Source organism: Sus scrofa, chromosome 14 (genome assembly GCF_000003025.6).
Source record: "Sus scrofa isolate TJ Tabasco breed Duroc chromosome 14, Sscrofa11.1, whole genome shotgun sequence".
Lineage (NCBI taxonomy): Eukaryota > Metazoa > Chordata > Mammalia > Artiodactyla > Suidae > Sus > Sus scrofa.
In genome coordinates, this window is record NC_010456.5 from 81518302 (window position 1) to 81536242 (window position 17941).

A 17941-nucleotide genomic window follows, 5' to 3' on the forward strand; every position below is an offset into this window, starting at 1 on the left:
CACTCCCATCCACGCATGGAAACACAGTTCAGACCCTACCCACTGTTCCCCAGGGTGGGAGAAGGTGCTCCCCTGGGAGCTGAGCCCTAAGAAGGGAAAAACTCAGGCCACCAACTGCTGCCTGGCCTTACCAAATACCAGAACCATCCAGAATCAAGGACTCAAGACTGAGGCAGGATGTCCCAGTGGTCGGAGAAACAGCATACCATAGAAGTCATTAGTGTGAACATAGGGGGCCTCCCTGGCTGGGTCCAAACCTTGGCCCTGTAACTATGCCCCTGAACATATTGCTTCTGGAACTCGGTGCCTCGGTTTCCCCATCTGTGAAATGGAGCTAATTATAGCATGAATGTCCTAAGATGGTTAAGAAAATAAAATAAATAAATGTGTGTAGAAAGCTTAAAACAGGACAGGCTCAGGAAGGTTTGGCTCTCATCACCATTAAGTAAGGGTATATCTAGATTTTGCCGTCACACCAGGGCTTGAATTCCAGCTCTGCCTCTAGCTGTATGAACTTGGCAATGCTACTGAGCTCACCTGTAAAATGGACTATTACTACCTACTTCATCGGGCTGTTCTGGCCTTAAAGGAGATAAAGCTTATAAAGGATGCAATATCAGATCCTCAGGAGACATCAGCCAGTGCCCTGATGTGGAATGTAGGGACTGGAGCCTGTGACGGTAGCTTGGCTCCAGGGCGTCTTCCTGGGGAATGTTTAGTTGGGGGGGGCGGAGCAGGGAGTGGGGTGGAGGGGAGTGGAAGGGAGAATTCCAGGAACCTCTGTCTTCTCTTCAGCACCAGGGGAGTAAACCAATAGCCAGAGCGACTTTCCCCTCCCTGCCCCTGTCCCTCCATCCACCCCTCCCCTGAGAACAGGCTCGGAGACTGGCAGGTGTGACTCACGGCTCTGCCATTCACTTACTGGGTGGCCTTAGGCAGGTCACTTGACCCCTCCAATTCCCTCCAGCTAGGAATAATTGTGCCCACTTCCCCCAGCAACTGGAGAGAGAGTTAAATGAGAGTGCCTGTGGGACCCTTAGCGCTGCGCTGGGCTAAGTGCTCTGCAGATTCGATTCTATCACCAGCCCCTCTTGCCTCCTTTGCTCTCATTCTCCCCCTCACACTCCACCCCTCCCACACCTGATGTGGATGGCATCTTCCCAGGCCAGACGTTTAAATATTCCTCTCTCCGGGAAGATGAGCTCTAAAACCCCAGAGGCGCCTCTGGAGCCACTTGAGCAAGCCTGGATAGAGGGAGTTGACCTCAGAAATTCAGACCCGCTGTCCTGTGATGCAGTTCCCCTGTGCTAGCCACAGGAGGCTGAACATGTTGGACATGCGGCCTGGCCTTGCTGGACTACTGGCCACCCACCCCGGAGCCTCTGCTGCTCCCTCGAGGCCCTGGCAAATGCAGGCTTGTTTCCAGGCTGTTGCTGGCATTTTTACCTGCTCAGCCATAAAGCCCTGGAAAGCGGTGATCTGGGGATGAGTAGCTGCTTGCACAAATGCAGGGGGGGAGAGACGGGGACCGGTGCCCACATTTTTGCAGAGCTGACATTTTTGCACCTCTCCCACCCAGCACACTGCCTGGGAGAGCGGGATGGTGACGGCTTGGCTGTGGATAATTGTCGGGAGCATCCCAGGCCAAGCCTTGGTCTCCCAGCAGAACTTTGGAGGCTGGACTTCTCTGTTGTCAGGGAAACCAGTGTGTTCCCTGGAAAGGAAACCACAGCGCCTTTGGCTGTCTACACCCTCCTCCCTCCCCCACCAAAAAAAAAAAAAAAAAAAAAAAAAAAACGAGTTCCCTCCAAAACTGATTTTCCCAAAACTGTCGAGTCGGCAGCATCCTGCCTCCTCCTTGAGCCTGCTAAAATTATAGAAAATGAAATCTACCCCTGACCTTGTGCTTTTCACCTCTTTTTTAAACATCCCACTGTAGCACGAGGACATGTTTTGTTTTTTCTTATTTATCTTCCTCCTATGCCAGCTGGGGCTCTGAGTCCTTCTCTTCTCTTGTTGACTGGAACCAGAAGGGGAAGGACTTCCACATCTTCTTTTTTTTTTTTTTTTTTTTTTTTTTCCTTCAGCTGTCAGCAGAAATAAACAAGCAGGTTTATATTTGGAAAACAGAGGGTCCCAGCCACCAGCTTACTATGTCCAGGGTAGGTCCCAGCCTTTATAGTCCCTCACATGACAAAGGCTTGAAACTTGATCTACAGATTTGCGGGGGGGAGGCTTTTGTAGTAGGCCTGTCTTTACTCACGTTGACTTTTAAATGCCATTGGAGGCTCATGGGGGATTCTCCAGTGGCTGAGGAGGGATGGTTCTAGAAGAGAATTCTCTGGAGCACTGCTAAAGCAGTCTGGTATGGGCAGGGTCTGAAGGACCCCCATTTTCTTCCCATCCATCTTCTGATCCCTGTGGGGGGGGGCAGGGAGCTTTCACCCCATTTCACAGTCAGGGGACCTGGGCCTCAGTGGGGGTTCGAGATTGGCTAAGAGTACAGTTGGGATTCACAGCCAAGGCCCCAAGGCCCCCCTGGGTCAGTTCATTAGGAGACAAAACAAAACAGGAAAGAAAAGAGAGAGAACCGTCGCCAGGCTTCACCTCAAGATCCCTGATGCTTTGGGGGGCCGGCGGAGACGGATGTCAAGGGACCTTGATCTCAAACCCAGACACGCCCCTCCCCCTCTGGGGCTCGCGTCTCCTCAGCTGAACGACTGTCTGGACCTGAAGCCTCTCGAGGCCCCTCCCAGCTCTGCCCCACAGTCAGTGTTCCCAGGGCCACTTTGTTTTGGTGATCTAAGCAGTTAATTTTTCACCTAGAAGTGACTCTCTGTTCCGTAAGTAATTTTAAACAAATTCTGTTCCTGTTTCTGCACTTCCGTCGGGGAGAAAACAAGACCCAGCTGGGTTTTCCACTATCCTCAGCAGACAAGGATCGCGAGGGTCCAGCAGCTCTGTCCAGGAGGAGAGCCACGAAGGGCCCGACGACCTGGCCTCGGGTCAAGCAGATGAGTCCTGAGGAGCCATCCTGATGGGGTCCGAGTCCTTCTCAGCCCCATTCTAGGTTTCCAACAGATCTTTCACAGTGATTCCTGATCCCCTCTGTCAGATCTCGCTATTAGCATGAGGCTCTGAGTGTAGAGTAAACTAATGAATTACAGCATGATTACACAGCACATAATTAACTTTGTAATTAATATGCAACTGCCACTTAAGCTAAAACACTGCTTATAGAGACGTACGGCAATAGTAAATCACAGGTCAGAAATAGCACTTTGGAATTTTCAAAAGAATGAGCGTAAGCAGGGAATCACTTAAGGCAGCAGGGCGAGTTAATTAAAAAGCAGATGAATTGTGAGCATCCTGCTTCATTTCAATACCTTCTCCCTTAAGAAAGACCCTGAGGCCACCCTACCAGGCTGGCTGGCCAGGCCTGGTCAGAAGGACACTGGGCATGGGTGGTTTTATTTCCAAAATAAGCAGGCCTTCCTTGCCCCAGCCCAGCCCACCCCCATGTCTAGGCCCTCCGCCCAGCCGCTCTGCCCCTGCTGGGGACCTGGACCCTTCCACCTCCAGAAAGCTTACGGGGTTGTCCCCAGCCCAGCTCTGGCTTTCCATTGTGGGCACTGCCAACGGGTCAGTTAGTACAGCTTGTCTGCCTTCACCTGGATTCTAGGGTTCTGGAACTCAGGGATGCCATCTTTTTTGCGTTATTTAATCCTTTTTTCTCCCAGCCTCCTGCCAGAGCACTGAAGCTAGAAAATGCCTGAGGAGTCATCTTGCTCAGCCCGAATTTCACCAGGGCCAGACAGTTGAGGGACTGAGTGCTACAGGCACACGGTGATACAGACCTGGGCCTGGCAGGAATCCCTCCCCTGCATCCTCTTTCAGCCCTGCATCAGGCTGGATGGACTTTGGAAATGAGTCAAACGCAGGTTCCAGTCCCAGCAACCACACTGCCCCACTGTGTGACTTTAGATATATCCTCTCTGGACCTCAGTTTCCTCATCTGTGAAGTCTGAGCAATGATGCCGCCTTCCTAGGTCTGTGTGAAAGTAGGTGGGAGAGCATGTATGAAAGGGCATTGTACAGGAGTTGCCGTTGTGGCACATCAGAAACAAGTCCACTAGTAACCATGAGGTTGTGGGTTTGATTTATGGCCTTGCTCAGTGGGTTAAGGATCCAGCGTTGCTATGAGCTGTGGTGTAGATCACAGATGCGGCTCAGATCATGCCCTGCTGTGGCTCTGGCATAGGCTGGCAGCTGTAGCTCCAATTAGACCCCTAGCCTGGGAGCTTCCATATGCTGCAGGTGCAGCCCTAAAAAGCTAAGCAAAAAAGAAAAAGAAGAACCCGACTAACGTCCATGAGGATGCAGGTCTCAATCCCTGGCCTCATTCAGTGGGTTAAGGATCTGTAAGTTGCAGACACGGCTGAGATCTGGCATTGCTGTGACTGTAGTGTAGGCCGGCAAGCTACAGCTCTGATTTGATCCCTAGCCTGGGAGTTTCCTTATGCTGCCCTAAAAAGTAAAAAGAGGGGGGGCAGGGTACAGAGGGGGTGCTCACTCAATCCCAATACCCCCTACCATCCTCTGAGGTTTGGGGGGTATGATGAGAAGTATGTGACATCGCAATCAGCCCTGTCCCTCAGACCCAGAGCATTGCAAGTGGAACTGGCATGATTGGGGCCGCCCAGGCCAGGAGCCCCCTGAGAATGGATGCCTCTTGTCCACATCTCCAACTCTAGACTGGACACAGCTGATGCAAAGCTGGCAGAGGGTAGTGCCCAGCAGATGACTGAACTGAAAGGCCTCTTCCGGGCAGTTTAGAGCTGGGCAGCTTTCCCAGCCCCCAGCCCCCTGCCCCAGGGTGATGTGGAAGCAGCTAGGTTTAGGGGATGGATGCTGGGCTTTGAAGTCTGAGAGACGGATCTGAATCCCGGCTTTTCTGATCTTGGGCAAGTTCCTTCATCATTTTCAGTCTTATTTTTCCCATGTATAGATGGTGCTCATCATTCTACCTATATTGTTGTAAAGACAATTCACATGAAAGACCAAATGTGCTGCCTGACACACAGTAATACTTAATGATGTTGTTCTTATTCATAATTATGCATGGAGATTTCTGAGTGGCTTCTGGAGGGCTACCCATGTCCACAACCTCAGGGAGAGAACTCTGGCTGTCTGGGCCACCTTGGCCTGCACCCTCTCTTTAGAGATCCTGGCTTAGTTGGGGCAGGGGAGTGCCAGCCTCCCCAGACAACCCGGTGCCTGCCTCCAGCAGTTCAGTTGACCTTCCAACTCTGGCCTTTGCCCTTTGAGAAAGTGACCTGGGTTTCTCGCCTCCTGCTGTGGGTCAGTCTTGCTGGGGGCAGGGAGCTGAGGGGAACCCACAGACAGAGTCCGGCTGGTTGGGTACCCATAAGTCATGGAGGCTTCATGAAGTTGGCCTTCAGTATTGGATTCAGAATCCATAGCCCCAGTCCTCTTGGACAGTGGGTTTCAGACCTTGGCATGGGTACCCTGTGACTTCTCTTCCTGTAGACACTTTAGTTTCTGGTCCCCACCCCGACGGACACCCCTCCCCTAGGCTGCCAGCCCACCCATCTTCCTGTGCGATCTCTCTCCTTGCTGTCCAGGCTCTTCCCCTGACAGCCGCTCCTCTTAGATTCCAATTTGTCAAAGCCAGTTCCAGGAAGACTTGCTCTGTGGGATGTTACAAGGTGTTTAGTGGGAAAAAAAAAGAAGTGTTTTGTACTCTAGTCACTTTGGGAAATGCCAGATTCTTCAAGACCCTTCTCATGCAGGTGTGCAGCCTCCTCTCGAGGGGTCTAGAATATGCAGCTTCTCCCTAGCCAGTTGACCAGAGAATGCTTCCTTCTAGGAGGCTCTCACAGCTCATGGCACCCTTTCCAAGGCACAGACCTCAGGAAGCCTGGTCTGGGGTGTCCTAGCCACTGCCCTCCTGGACAGACTCCACATGGGGGTCCAGGCACTGGTCTGGAGCAGCAGTGCTCAGCTCACAAGTCCTGAATCACTGACCCCATCCTTCCTTCAGGAACTTTCCACAACTGGCTTTTGCCACCAGGACACATTCCTCCAGTTTCTCAACCCAGCATTCTGGCCAGTGGGCACGGGGCCCCTGCCTCAATCACCCACATCCTCCAAGGCGCCCAGCACTGAGGTGTAGGATGGTGAGAGCAAATAGCCCAGGTAGCCTCACCCCCGCCCCTCCAGCCAGAGCCACGCCGCTTTATTGTTGCATAAACTGAGCTTCTGCCTAAGATGTTGTTGTAAGGTTACAAAACTAAGTTTTGGGAGTGCCCGTCGTGGCACAGCGGAAACGAATCCAACTAGGAACCATGAGGTTGCGGGTTCAATCCCTGGCCTTGCTCAGTGGGTTAAGGATGCGGTGTTGCCATGAGCTGTGGTGTAGGTCGCAGGTGCGGCTCGGATCTGGTGTTGCTGTGGCTGTGGCAAAGGCCGGCAGTAACAGCTCCAATTAGACCCCTAGCCTGGGAACCTCCATATGCTGCCGGTGCAGCCGTGAAAAGACAAAAAATAAATAAAAATAATACATTTTAAAAATAGGTTTAAAAAATAAGTTGGAAGTCTTTAGTGTCTAGGGTGGTGGCTTTTAACTCCCCCTCCCCAGCCCCCCAGCAAGCACCAGCCCCCTGGGCCCCTGTTTCTTCCTGCCTGTGATGGAGATGATAAGGCCCACCTGGGCCCTGTATAGAGCCAGCGCCCCATGCTCGGGGCTGTGCTAAGTGCTTGCTATTCACTAACTCACTCAGGAGCCCAGCAGCCTAGGAGGTAGAACCCACTGTTATTGCCTCCCTTTGCAGAGGGGGGAGCCTGAGGCACACAGAGGACTGCATTTTGCCCCAGGTCACAGAAGCTAGCCAGTGACAGAGCCAGGATTTAAACCCGGTGACCGTAACCACTAAGCTCCATTGCTCATGTAAATGAGGTGATAATGAGGTTCTGCTACCCTTGCTTTGGAAACTGTATTGTGCCTTGCACCGTCAAGTCAGCCCATGGTTTTGGAACACCCCGTGTGAATTTCTGTCTCTCAGCAGACATTCAGGAAGCAAGTTTTCAGGTTGCCTGTGGGGTGCCCAGCTTGTCCCTGGAGGGTTTCAGGGATAAGTCCCCCACTCCCAGCCTGGGTCAGGGGTGGCCTCCTCCCCAAGTAGCCTCACACCCAGAGATTCCACAAGTGCAGATGAGATGACAGGCAGGGTGATGGGCACCAGACACAGCTGACTCACCCCCTGTACCACGGGCCTTCTAGAAAGAGGCAGGACTTGCAGGGTCAGTGTGCCAGCTTTAGCCCAGCTGAGATGCCAAAAATCAGCGTGGAGCCATGGGAATTTCACAGGGCTTCTGTAGAAGAAACCACAGATGCTTCCCAAGTGGGAGCGGAGCCCCTGCTCCTGCCAGGCCTGCTCCGGTCACCCTGTCCTTCCCCACCCCCACCTTGAGGCTCCTGGAAGCTGTCCAGGGAAGCTGGCACCTGCAAGGGGTGCCTGGAGTCAGTTGGGGCCGAGAAAGCTGCGACGTTTAGGGCCCCCTTGCTCCCAAGGCCTGGATGTGGGCCTGGCCCCACTTCTGACCCAGAACAGGGCCTCAAGGTTCTGCTCCACCTCCACCCCGACCCGTGTCCTAGGCCTGTTTCCTTATCTGTAAATGATAGACCTGAGCAGATCCTCAAATCCATTCTAGATCTTAGCCGTATGGAGTGTTTGCTTTGGGAGTTCCCATTGTGGTGCAGCAGAAACGAATCTGACTAGGAACCGTGAGGTTATGGGTTCGATCCCTGGCCTCACTCAGTAGGTGAAGGATCCAGCATTGCCATGAGCTGATGCGGCTTGGATGCAGTGTTACTGTAGCCATGGTGTAGGCCGGCAGCTGTAGCTCCAGTTAAACGTGGTGCAGCCCTAAAAAGACAAAAAAGACCGTTTGCTTTTTTATCATCTATCACTTTTAGCTCAAGTAAATGCCTGCTTTCTGATTGCTCTGTTTCCTCCACACACAATTTTTAGGGGGAAATGTTTTTTAAAATCTGACAGTTTATAGCAGCTAACTATAAGAAAAGCCAGACAAAGTTCATAAAAATAAAAGCCCAGGCTCTGAAGAAACAGCTACTGTCCTAAAGCAGTCAGGCATCCCTGTGTGACTCAGTAATAATCGCTCACCCACTCTGAGCCTCAATTTTCTCCTCCACAAAATAGGATAATACTTGTCCACTAGCTGCTGTGAGGCTGATTGATGATGTAAGGTTTGTTGAAATGTGGCTGGCTTGCCTGAGTGATCTAGATGTGGGCTCTCAGCTTGAGAAGGGCCTGGCTGTGACTTCCAGTTTTGGGGAAAGAGAATTAAAGTCAGGAATTGGGAACTCGGCTTGAAGATCTCTGCTCGTGCCTTGACTGGCTAGTGAGCCCCCGCTAAGCTCTCCCCATTCTGGGGCTCTCTTCACTCTCCTTTTAGAAATGGAGCTGCCCAGAAGTTTTCTTCTCATGTGTAGGCACCAGGTGGTTAAGATGGCTGGACAGGAGTTCCTGTAGTGGCACAGTGGTTAACAAATCTGACTAGGAACCATGAGGTTGCCGGTTCGATCCCTGGCCTTGCTCAGTGGGTTAAGGATCTGGTGTTGCTGTGAGCTGTGGTGTAGGTCACAGACGCAGCTCGGATCTGGTGTTGCTGTGGCTCTGGCGTAGGCCAGCGGCTACAGCTCTGATTAGACCCCTAGCCTGGGAACCTCCATATGCCGCGAGAGTGGCCCTAGAAAAGGCAAACACCCACCCACCCACACACAAAAGAATGGCTGGACAGCAGGGAACAGTGTGGAGGATTGGTTGAGCATGTCTGGACCCAGTGGGAAAAGTGCGTGACTGATTAGCCATGCCTGTTATGGGTGCAGGAGGTGGGGGTGGCGTCCCACACACCACAGCCCTGCCATTCCTGTGCTAGTTGGTCCTTGAAGGCTCGTCTAGCTCTGACTCTCCCACGGACATACCGTCCGCCCTGCCCCTGTCTGGAGCTCCTAGAGAATGCCAGGTGGGTGGATTTGGAGTCTTGAGCTGGGGTAGAGAAGGGACAGTGGAGAACACCTCTTTGTCTGAAAAGCTGGAGCTGTAAGAACATCTGCAGGGTATTTATAGCCTTCTGGAGGATACCAGCTGGTGGTCGGGAACCCTGGCTCCATCTCCAGCTTCATCTCACCCTGTGTCCTCCCAATGTCCTGAGGAAATTATTTCCACCCTCCCTCTTCCCCATTTCATGGTGCATGAACCTTTGGAATCGTAGGCCAGATCAGGGTCACTGCATGGGCACTTCTATTCTAGGGAAAGCTTGCGGTCCAGACCCAGCACCAGACAGCATCATGCTGTGACTCCCTGTCTCTGCACTGTCCTCAGGGTTATACAGCAGTGACAGTCACCTTTCTCACACACAGGGGCAGGGAAGGAAATGAGGAGGAAGCCTGCCACATTCCATGGAGAGCATGATGCAATAAAACATCATGAGCTGTATAACCAGACTGGGGCTCAAGTCCTGGCACTGCCACTTTCAGTAGTGTGGCACTGAGCAAGTCATCAGAACTTTCTGAGCCTCAGTTTCTTCTTCTATAGTATGGTAATAATAATTAGAACATCACAGTGGAATTCTGAGGCTTAAGGTGATATGAGTAGAGAACCTAGTATCTGGCACATATAGCTTCAATAGTTGCCGCTTTCTCTTTCCATGCCGAGGAAACAAAAAGCAGTGGTGGCATAGCCTTGGGGATGAGAGCAAATCTAGCAACCTTATCCAGAGCTGAAGCTGGCCCTCCTTCACCTCTGGGGGAGAGAAGCTGTCAGGGAAAGTTCCCTGTGAGGTCATGGATTTGGAGTCTAGCCAGAAGGTGGCAGGAGGATTTGGCCTCAAGGACGTAGCCTGGGCCTGCTAAGGTGTCACATGCCCCAGAGGGATGGGACACCCAGAGTGCAGATTCCCAGCTCAGGGTGGGTCGGGATATGTGTCAGGGCAACATCAACATTTTCTCCTAGATCAGCCAGCCTCCCTCTCTAGATGAACTCCTGTGCCCCTAAACAGGTTGTCAGGTATACATAGCTGTGTGGGGCTGGCCCTCAGGAAGCCCCCAGTCTGAAACACCCAGGGTACGTTGTGTTGTCCCTTTAACCACCATTGACAGTGGGGGTTCCCATAGGGTGGGTACTGGGAGATTGGGTCATGGAGAGAAGTAGGTCTACCCTTCCAGGATCCTCAAGTGTCAAGCCAAAGCCTCTGGGGCCAGCGGGTGCAGAGTCTTGGCCTAGGGGCATTCCCCGAGTTGAGGAGGGGGACCTGGTTTGGGACGAGCTCTTGTCCAAATCAGGATTTCCCTTTTCTGAACACTCTACCCTGAGCCACTTCACTTACTCAGCTCCTCAGCCCAGTGGGTTAGGGAAGGGATGCACCTTTCTGCCTGACAGATGAGAGCACAGGCTCCGGGAGATAAAGCGCCCCCCCCGCCCCACGGCCTCACAGCCAAGACGATCTGGCTCTCGGGACCCACCCCCTACCCAGGGACCTCACCCTGTGCAAGGCCACAAGCTGACCCAAGGGCCTGCTCCAGTTGCCCGGCCAAGAATGGGAAGCAGCTGGTCCTGGTCAGCTGCCTGGAGCTGCCTCTTCCCTCCTCCCCCCTCACGTTCTGTCCCTCTGCTTCTCCTCCTAACTTCCCTGGGGTAGGGCACAAAGTCACTCTGACTGTCTTTGCCTCACCACCACCCTCTTCCTCTGTCTCCAGGCAGTGTACCCAGTGTAGGCACCGAAGATTGGGTGTGGAAGTGTCACCTGCTGTGTGACCACAGGGAGCTGCTACATCTCTCTGAGCTCCTTTATCTCTCTTTTTTTTTTTTCTATTTTTTATTTATTTGTTTTTATATTTTTTAATTGTTATTTCCCCGATACAATTTTTTTTCTGCTGTACAGCATGGTGACCCAGTTACACATACATGTATACATTCTTTTTTCTCACATTATCATGCTCCATCATAAGTGACCAGACATAGTTCCCAGTGCTACACAGCAGGATCTCATTGCTAATCCATGTCAGGATGGCTGAGGGGTCTAAGGCACCAGACTCAAGCTTCTGCTTCCTTTATCTTTAAGATGAGAAAGGCATGGGATTCCTGTCGTGGCGAAGCGAAACGAATCCGAGTAGGAACCATGAGGTTGCAGGTTCGATCCCCAGCCTCGCTTAGCAGGTTAAGGATCCAGCGTTGCCATGAGCTGTGGTGTAGGTGGCAGATGCAGCTCGGATCTGGCATTGCTGTGGCTGTGGCATAGGCCAGCAGCCTGTAGCTCCTATTGGACCCCTAGCCTGGGAACCTCCATATGCCGTGGGTGCGGCCCTAAAGAAAAGCCAAAAAAAAAAAAAAAAAAAAAAAAAGATGAGGAAGGCATCAAACTACAGTGCTTTCTTAACCTCAGTCACTTTCTTCCATTTATACTGGTTAAGATGTTCCTTTAGTCTGTTTAGGTCTGCCATCCCTCCCTAATTTAATCCTATCCTAAATAATAATATCCACCAACTCACCAGTGATCATTGTTTTAGTCCACATCCTTCACTATGAAAATGTAAATGTCTTCCCACCTAAAATCCTCCTTATTCTACCAGTGGTTATATGCATCACTCTTCGGGAACCCCAGACCGGGTTGTCAGAGTCTCTTTCAGTCCTGCGATGCTCTGATTAGGGCTGAGTCATTGAATTTTCTTGCCACTCTGGGCCCAGTGATGGTCATCTGTCCACCCATCTATCCATCTATCTGATGAGCATTGTTGAGTACCAGGCTCTAGGCTAAGCTGTGGGAATCCATAACTAGAAGATATCCCAGCTGATGGGGGAGACTGATGCAAAGACACCCCACTGGTCTAGTGCCACCAAGCTGGGGTGCATGACGGGGGCACTGAGGACATAGGAATAGACAACCGAGAGGGTGGTCGTTGAACCAGGCCTTAATGGAGAAGGGGGCCAGGCATTCTGGGCTGAGGCACAGAGGCAAAGACCTGGAGGTGTGACCTTCAGAATGCAGTCCAGGAGGCAGGGAGCAGCATACGGTGGAGGACATGGGATCTGGTGAGGAGTGGTGGGAACCGGGGGCCAGGCCAAGGAGGACCTGGACTGACACTGTCACGTGCAGGTCATCGCTGAACGTGGGGCCCACAGTATTTGCCCCTCTTGGAGTCCAAGAGCTAGAAAGGGGCTGGCTGGGGTGGGTCCACTGGAACCCCACGCTGTCCTGCCAGACTGAGCGGCGGGCAGGTCCCAAGCTCCCTGGCCCTGGTGATGTCTTGGAACGCAGGATCTGCTCTGCAGACTAGGTACAGCCCCCCCACCTCTGCTGCCGGCATCGCTCGCCCCAGGGGATCCGAGCTGCAGATGTGCATGGTGATTGAATCGTTTCTGCACACCACTGCTCACACAGCTCCCCTGGGGACCCGCCACTTGCCTGTGCAAGCTGTCAGAAGATGTGTGTGCGCCGTGCGTCTGGGCCAGCACTGGAGTGTGTGTGTGTACCTACACTGAAGTGTGCAAGGGGGTATATAAGTATGTGGGTGTGCACACACATGTGCAAATTCCTCTCCCCTGGGTGCATGTGTGTTTAGTGTACCAGTTAACTCTTCTGGCCTCAAGAGGGAAAAATAAAACATAGCGATGTTTGTAATGCAGGTGTTGGCCTGCCACCCGAGGGAGCTCCCTCTGGGCTCCAGGACTCCACTTTCCACAGGGAAGCTAAAAGCACCCCACTCCTTATTTCTAGGGAAGAGCCTGCTGAGGTCACATTTCAGGCCGGATGAGACAACCAGGGCCCTTCTTAGACCCAGCCAGATGGGTTCCAGTCCCTCTTGATCCTTGTCTCCCCATGTCCTTCCCCTCTCTCGGCTCCTGCTTGCCATCCTGTCATCCTGCATGACGGTCCAGGACCAGGTGGTCCCCAGGCACCATTGCAGCTCTCAACAGTCTACTGTCTGAGCAGCCATACGTGCCCGGGAGCAGCTAGCTTTTCTTGGGTGCATCTTCTTTCCTAGGCCCTGCTGAGTCTGAATTCGCCAGCATCCCGCTAGTGGTGAGACTTGCATGCTGGAAGCTTGGCCCTTTCAAGGACTCCCCTGGGAGTTGGGAGGACTGAGCCAACCCAGCTGTCACTGTCAGAAGACCTACTATGTGCAGTTAAGCCGAGCTGAACCTAAACTGCAAGGAAAAGTACGTAACAGAGAAAGGGACAGTGTCTGAGGTGTTAGGTGACCCTGGAACAGCCCCTCAGGACTGCCTTGCAACAGGCTTCGCAGTTCTAAAGTCAAACATCCTACACTTGTTGAGATGGCATTTTCCAGACATCCAAATCCTAAGATGTTGGAGTTTGAAGGGCTGTCAGCAGCTGGCTAGCCTTCATTTTACAGATGGTAAAATTGAGGCTGAGTGGCAGAGCTGGGCCACTTCCAGGGCCCCAGGCTGACTAGCTTTGCATCTCCTATGGACCTCACACCAGCAGAGGGCCAGGGGTCACAATGGGTTAACCACCTGAGCCCACTCCCCAGTCCAAGGCAGACAGATGTCAGGAAGGGCTGAGACCATGAGTGCACCCACGGCCAGGCCAACAGTGATTTCCAGTTGGGAGAAAGCCCAGCCATGGTGGGCGCTGGAGCTGCAGCCACCGCCATGGATTTGTAGAGACTTGTAAAGGCTTAAAAGGAGTCCAGGCTTGGAGGGGGAAGGCAGCAAAGCCCAGCGATGCTCCTGCGGTGGAGGGCGACCTCTGCTGGCCACTGAGTGCTTGCCATTTCCCTGTGCTGGCCAGCATACCAGGAGCCGGGTGGCCCTGGCCTAGGATGGCCTTGGAAGCAAGTGAATGGGTTTGGACAGGTTGGGTGGAACTGGGGGAACATCTCTTTGGGCCCAGGCACAGCTTTGGGTGGGGACTTCTAGGACACTCTGACCTCTAGTCTGGGAGGAGTGAAAAGAACAACACATTCATGGTTAGAAAGGCAAAAGGGTTTGAATCTCAGCCCAACACCATTCCAGCTATGTGACCCAAGGCAAGTCACTTCACCTCTCTGAGCCTGTTAGGATTAAGTGAGTTAGCAATGCACAGGGCCTGGCCTGATTCCTGAATACAGCAGGCGCAGAACAAATGGAAGGTCTCAGACTGCCCTCGGTGTGCAACCTCTCATGCCTCCTCCAGCCCGCCTCTTCTCTCCCTGCCCATGACTTTCAGCCTTCTCGGCTTTCAGCCTTTTTCTGCAGGGGCTGGAACTGCCAGCTCCATCCATTCCTAGTGTTAATAACGCCAATTTTCCATTGATCTTGGTGGTTTAAAAACATCACCTCACCTGTAAGTATCTCCTGAATCAGCCAGACATTTTGTTCTTTTATAGGTTAAGACATTCATGACACACAGATGTCCCTATGAGCTGTTCTGTCTCTCCTGATCTCGCAGGTGTTCCAGGCTCAGCCATTCATTTCTTGGTTTCTACAGCGAGGAGCCCCCACCTGGGAGAAAAGCCCCCTGGGATCTAGATCCAGCCCAGAAGGGCCTTGTGGCCTTAGACACCACACTTGTGGGCCTCAGACTCCCCCAAATAAAACCAGCTGAACTCAGGGTGGTAGGAAACCTCAAAGCACTTTGGCTAATGAGATTCTAAGCATCTTTGAATCCAGAAGCCAGCTCAGGCTGGCCACTGGCTTCTAGATAGGATAGCCCATGAGCCAGAAGCAGACCTGAACTTAGTATTCCCTTTACTGTCGGCTTCCTCAGGTGAGACCTGAGGCCTCCTGCCATGGCCCAACAGGGAAGGACAACCTCTGGATTCCCAGGTGGTGGTCAGGATGGAATGAGCACCCCACCCCAGGCCCAGGAAACGATCTGTCAGTCGTTCTACAAGCATTTATCAAAACCCCACTAAGTCTCTGACACTACAGATGAAATGCCATGCCCATCCTGGGAAAAGTTCCTACTCAGAGCATTGTGAGGCCACCTAGTCCTCACTCCTCACCAAGGATGCTCTACAAATGGGGAACCCGAGTCCTAGAAAGCTAGAAGGAGCCTGTTCAAAGCCCCTGTGCTTGGAGGCATGCAGGTGCTCACTACAGAGAAGGAAGGCCCTGAAAAGAGTGCCCCAACCCTCCACAGTGCAGGTTTCTAGCGCCCAGGGCAGTTAGCTTCATCAACAGCACCCCCTGCTGGCACTTCGGCTCACCGCAGGCTCTTTGTCCTTTCCATCTGAGATTGAGGAGCAGCTGCTACTATTACCCCTGAGCCTCAGTTTCCTCTCCTGTAAATGGGGATATAGCAACAGTGTCTGTCTGTGCCCAGTGGCGGGACCAGCGCCTGACTCATAAGAGGAGTTCAACCTAATAGGTGACATGGAGTGGATATGGGCTTGGATCCAGAGTTCCTTGAACCCAAGGAAATGATTTTATTTTAATCTCTCCATGGCCCATAGAGCTAGCACAGTGCAGATATCGACAAGTATTTACCAGGTGAGTTGGAAACATGTATGGATGGGCAAGTGGAGACTAAAGATGTTTGGATGGATAGATGGACAGACAGGCATCTAGATGGATAAATAGTGGAGAAGTTGGATGTCTGGGTGTATAGATGGGTGATAGGTGAGGTGAATGGAGAGATGCCAGTTGGGTGAAGGTAGAAGAAATCAATGTGGGAATACTTTGATTTTTTTTTTAACCTTTTGGAGAGCTCTGAAATAAGGTGAACCCAGCAAGCATTTATCAAAGTCCAAATGCTAGAATGGCCCAGAAACTCCACTTCTAAGAGTGTGTCCTTGATTAATTCACACATGATGATGTGGCCAATATACAAGGCAGCCCTCCAGCATTATTTGCAATAATAAAAGCTGGGGGAGTTCCCGTTGTGGTTCAGTGGTAATGAACCCGACTTGTATCCATGAGGCTGTAGGTCAATCCCTGGCCTTTCCCAGTGGGTTAAGGATCCAGCATTGCCGGGAGCTGTAGTGTAGGTCACAGATGCGGCCTGGATCTGGCATTGCTGTGGCTGTGGTGTAGGCCAGCAGCTATAGTTCTGATTCAACCCCTAGCCTGGGAATCTCCATATGCCACAGGTGCAGCCCTAAAAAGATTTAAAAAAAAACAAAAAAAACCTGTGAACGGCTCAGGCCTCATCACTTGGGCTAGAATGTGAGCCACCCCAAGCAGAAGGGCCTTGTCTGGGGCCTCAGGCCTTAACATAGCCCCTGGCAGGGGTGGACATTTCAGGTGGCAGGTGACAAGTAATTCATCAGTACCTTGGAACACTGTGCAGCCATTAAAAATGAAAAGGCTCCTTAGCTCTTGATGTGAAATAAACTTTGAGATATTATGAAGAGGAAAAAAGCAAGGACCAGATAGTACTATAGAATGCTATTGTTTTATGGTTTTTTAAAGGGGTGTCAGGGGATAGTACATATAGATATTCGCTTCTCTAAGAGCGCCTCAGAAGGAGGCAGCTGACACTGGTTCTCTCTGGGAGGGCCCCTAGGGCAGGGGACAAGGCCAGCACGTCACTGGACATCTGTGATTTTTGAACCATGCACGAGTTGCCTTTTCAAGCACAGTTGGAGCAATAAGAAATACTTTAAAGGAGCTGTGTAGTGCAGAGCTTCTTGGAAGATGAGCAGGGCCTTCTTCCTCCCAAGGCTGGGGCCGGCCATGCTGTTGGTTCCCTCACAACCAGGGTGCTGGGGCTGGGAGCAGAGAGCCAGGACATGGGAACAGACAGGCTGACAGACACAATCCAGGCTCCCTCTAGCCAGGGGTCTTGGCAGGTCTCAGACCTCAGTTCCCTCATCTGTAAAATGGAGATGATTCTCATCTTACAGAGTGGGCATGAGGAATCAGGAAATGCAAGCGCCCAACACCCAGAAAGTGCTTGGTAGATGGGACTTTTAGTGACATGGCCGGAGATGAGGGGCTGTCAGGGGGCAGTACTTTGGGATCGCAGAGAAGGCCAGGGGCCGTAGGCCTCTTTTCAGCTCTGTGTCTGACCCATGTGTCTGCAGCCTGAAATGCCTGCCACATTGTGGGAGCGCAGACCCAGCCGGCAGCAGGCAGACGTCTGCTTTGGCCCAAGGACCTGGTGCCCTGAGCAGCGGGGGGAACCAGAGCTGAATCTCTCTCCTCTCTCCTCCTCTCCACCTCTCCCAATCTCTGCCTTCACCATCATGGCCTCTCTTGAGAGGCGTTGGGGGCTCCAGGGGCTTTCTGGAGCTGAGAGCCTTCCTCACTTAACTTCACCACCTAGAAGGATGTCACAGCCATGCTTGCGTTCCCAAGGCCCAGCACCATGCAGGAAGAGTGAGTCTGGCAAACATGACATCCGTGCACCACTCGGCCATGAATCGGCAGTGTGGCTTCGGCTCTGACACGGGCTCCCTGTGCCACCCCGGGCAACTCCCTCCTGCTCTGAGCCTCAGTCTCCTTATCTGGGAAAGAGGGTGCTGCTGATGGCTGCCCTCCTCCTCTCCCAGGAGGGCAAAGGGGAAAAATGGAATTGTGTGTAAAGTGCAAGGAACTCTAAGGCATGGGGGATTCGAAGAGGGGGTGTGGCACCCGTGAGAGGATTGCTGTGCATACACCACATGTGCATCACATGGAAAGATCCCCATACACACGTGCACACACACATGCACACACACACGGCCACATCGAGGGTGCTAAGCCCCGAACCAGGAATTCCGAAGATGGGGCGGCCGTCCCCACCACCACCACCCTGGACACGCGTCTGTGTGGAAATGTGTGGTGGACATGCCTGCCCAGTGTTCACATGAGCCACCCACAGAGGACACCCGGAGCACTTCCTGCCCTCGCCCCAGGGTGCAGTTCCTCCCCCCAGCACAGGGCTGCCCAGGGCAGAGGCCACTGCGGCT

The 17941-nt window shown here is 52.6% G+C and overlaps 1 protein-coding gene across 1 annotated transcript in view; it reads left to right on the forward strand.

Moving 5' to 3' along the window:
* Positions 1-17941, forward strand: part of ZMIZ1 (zinc finger MIZ-type containing 1) — a 238742-nt gene that overhangs the window by 109235 nt on the left and 111566 nt on the right.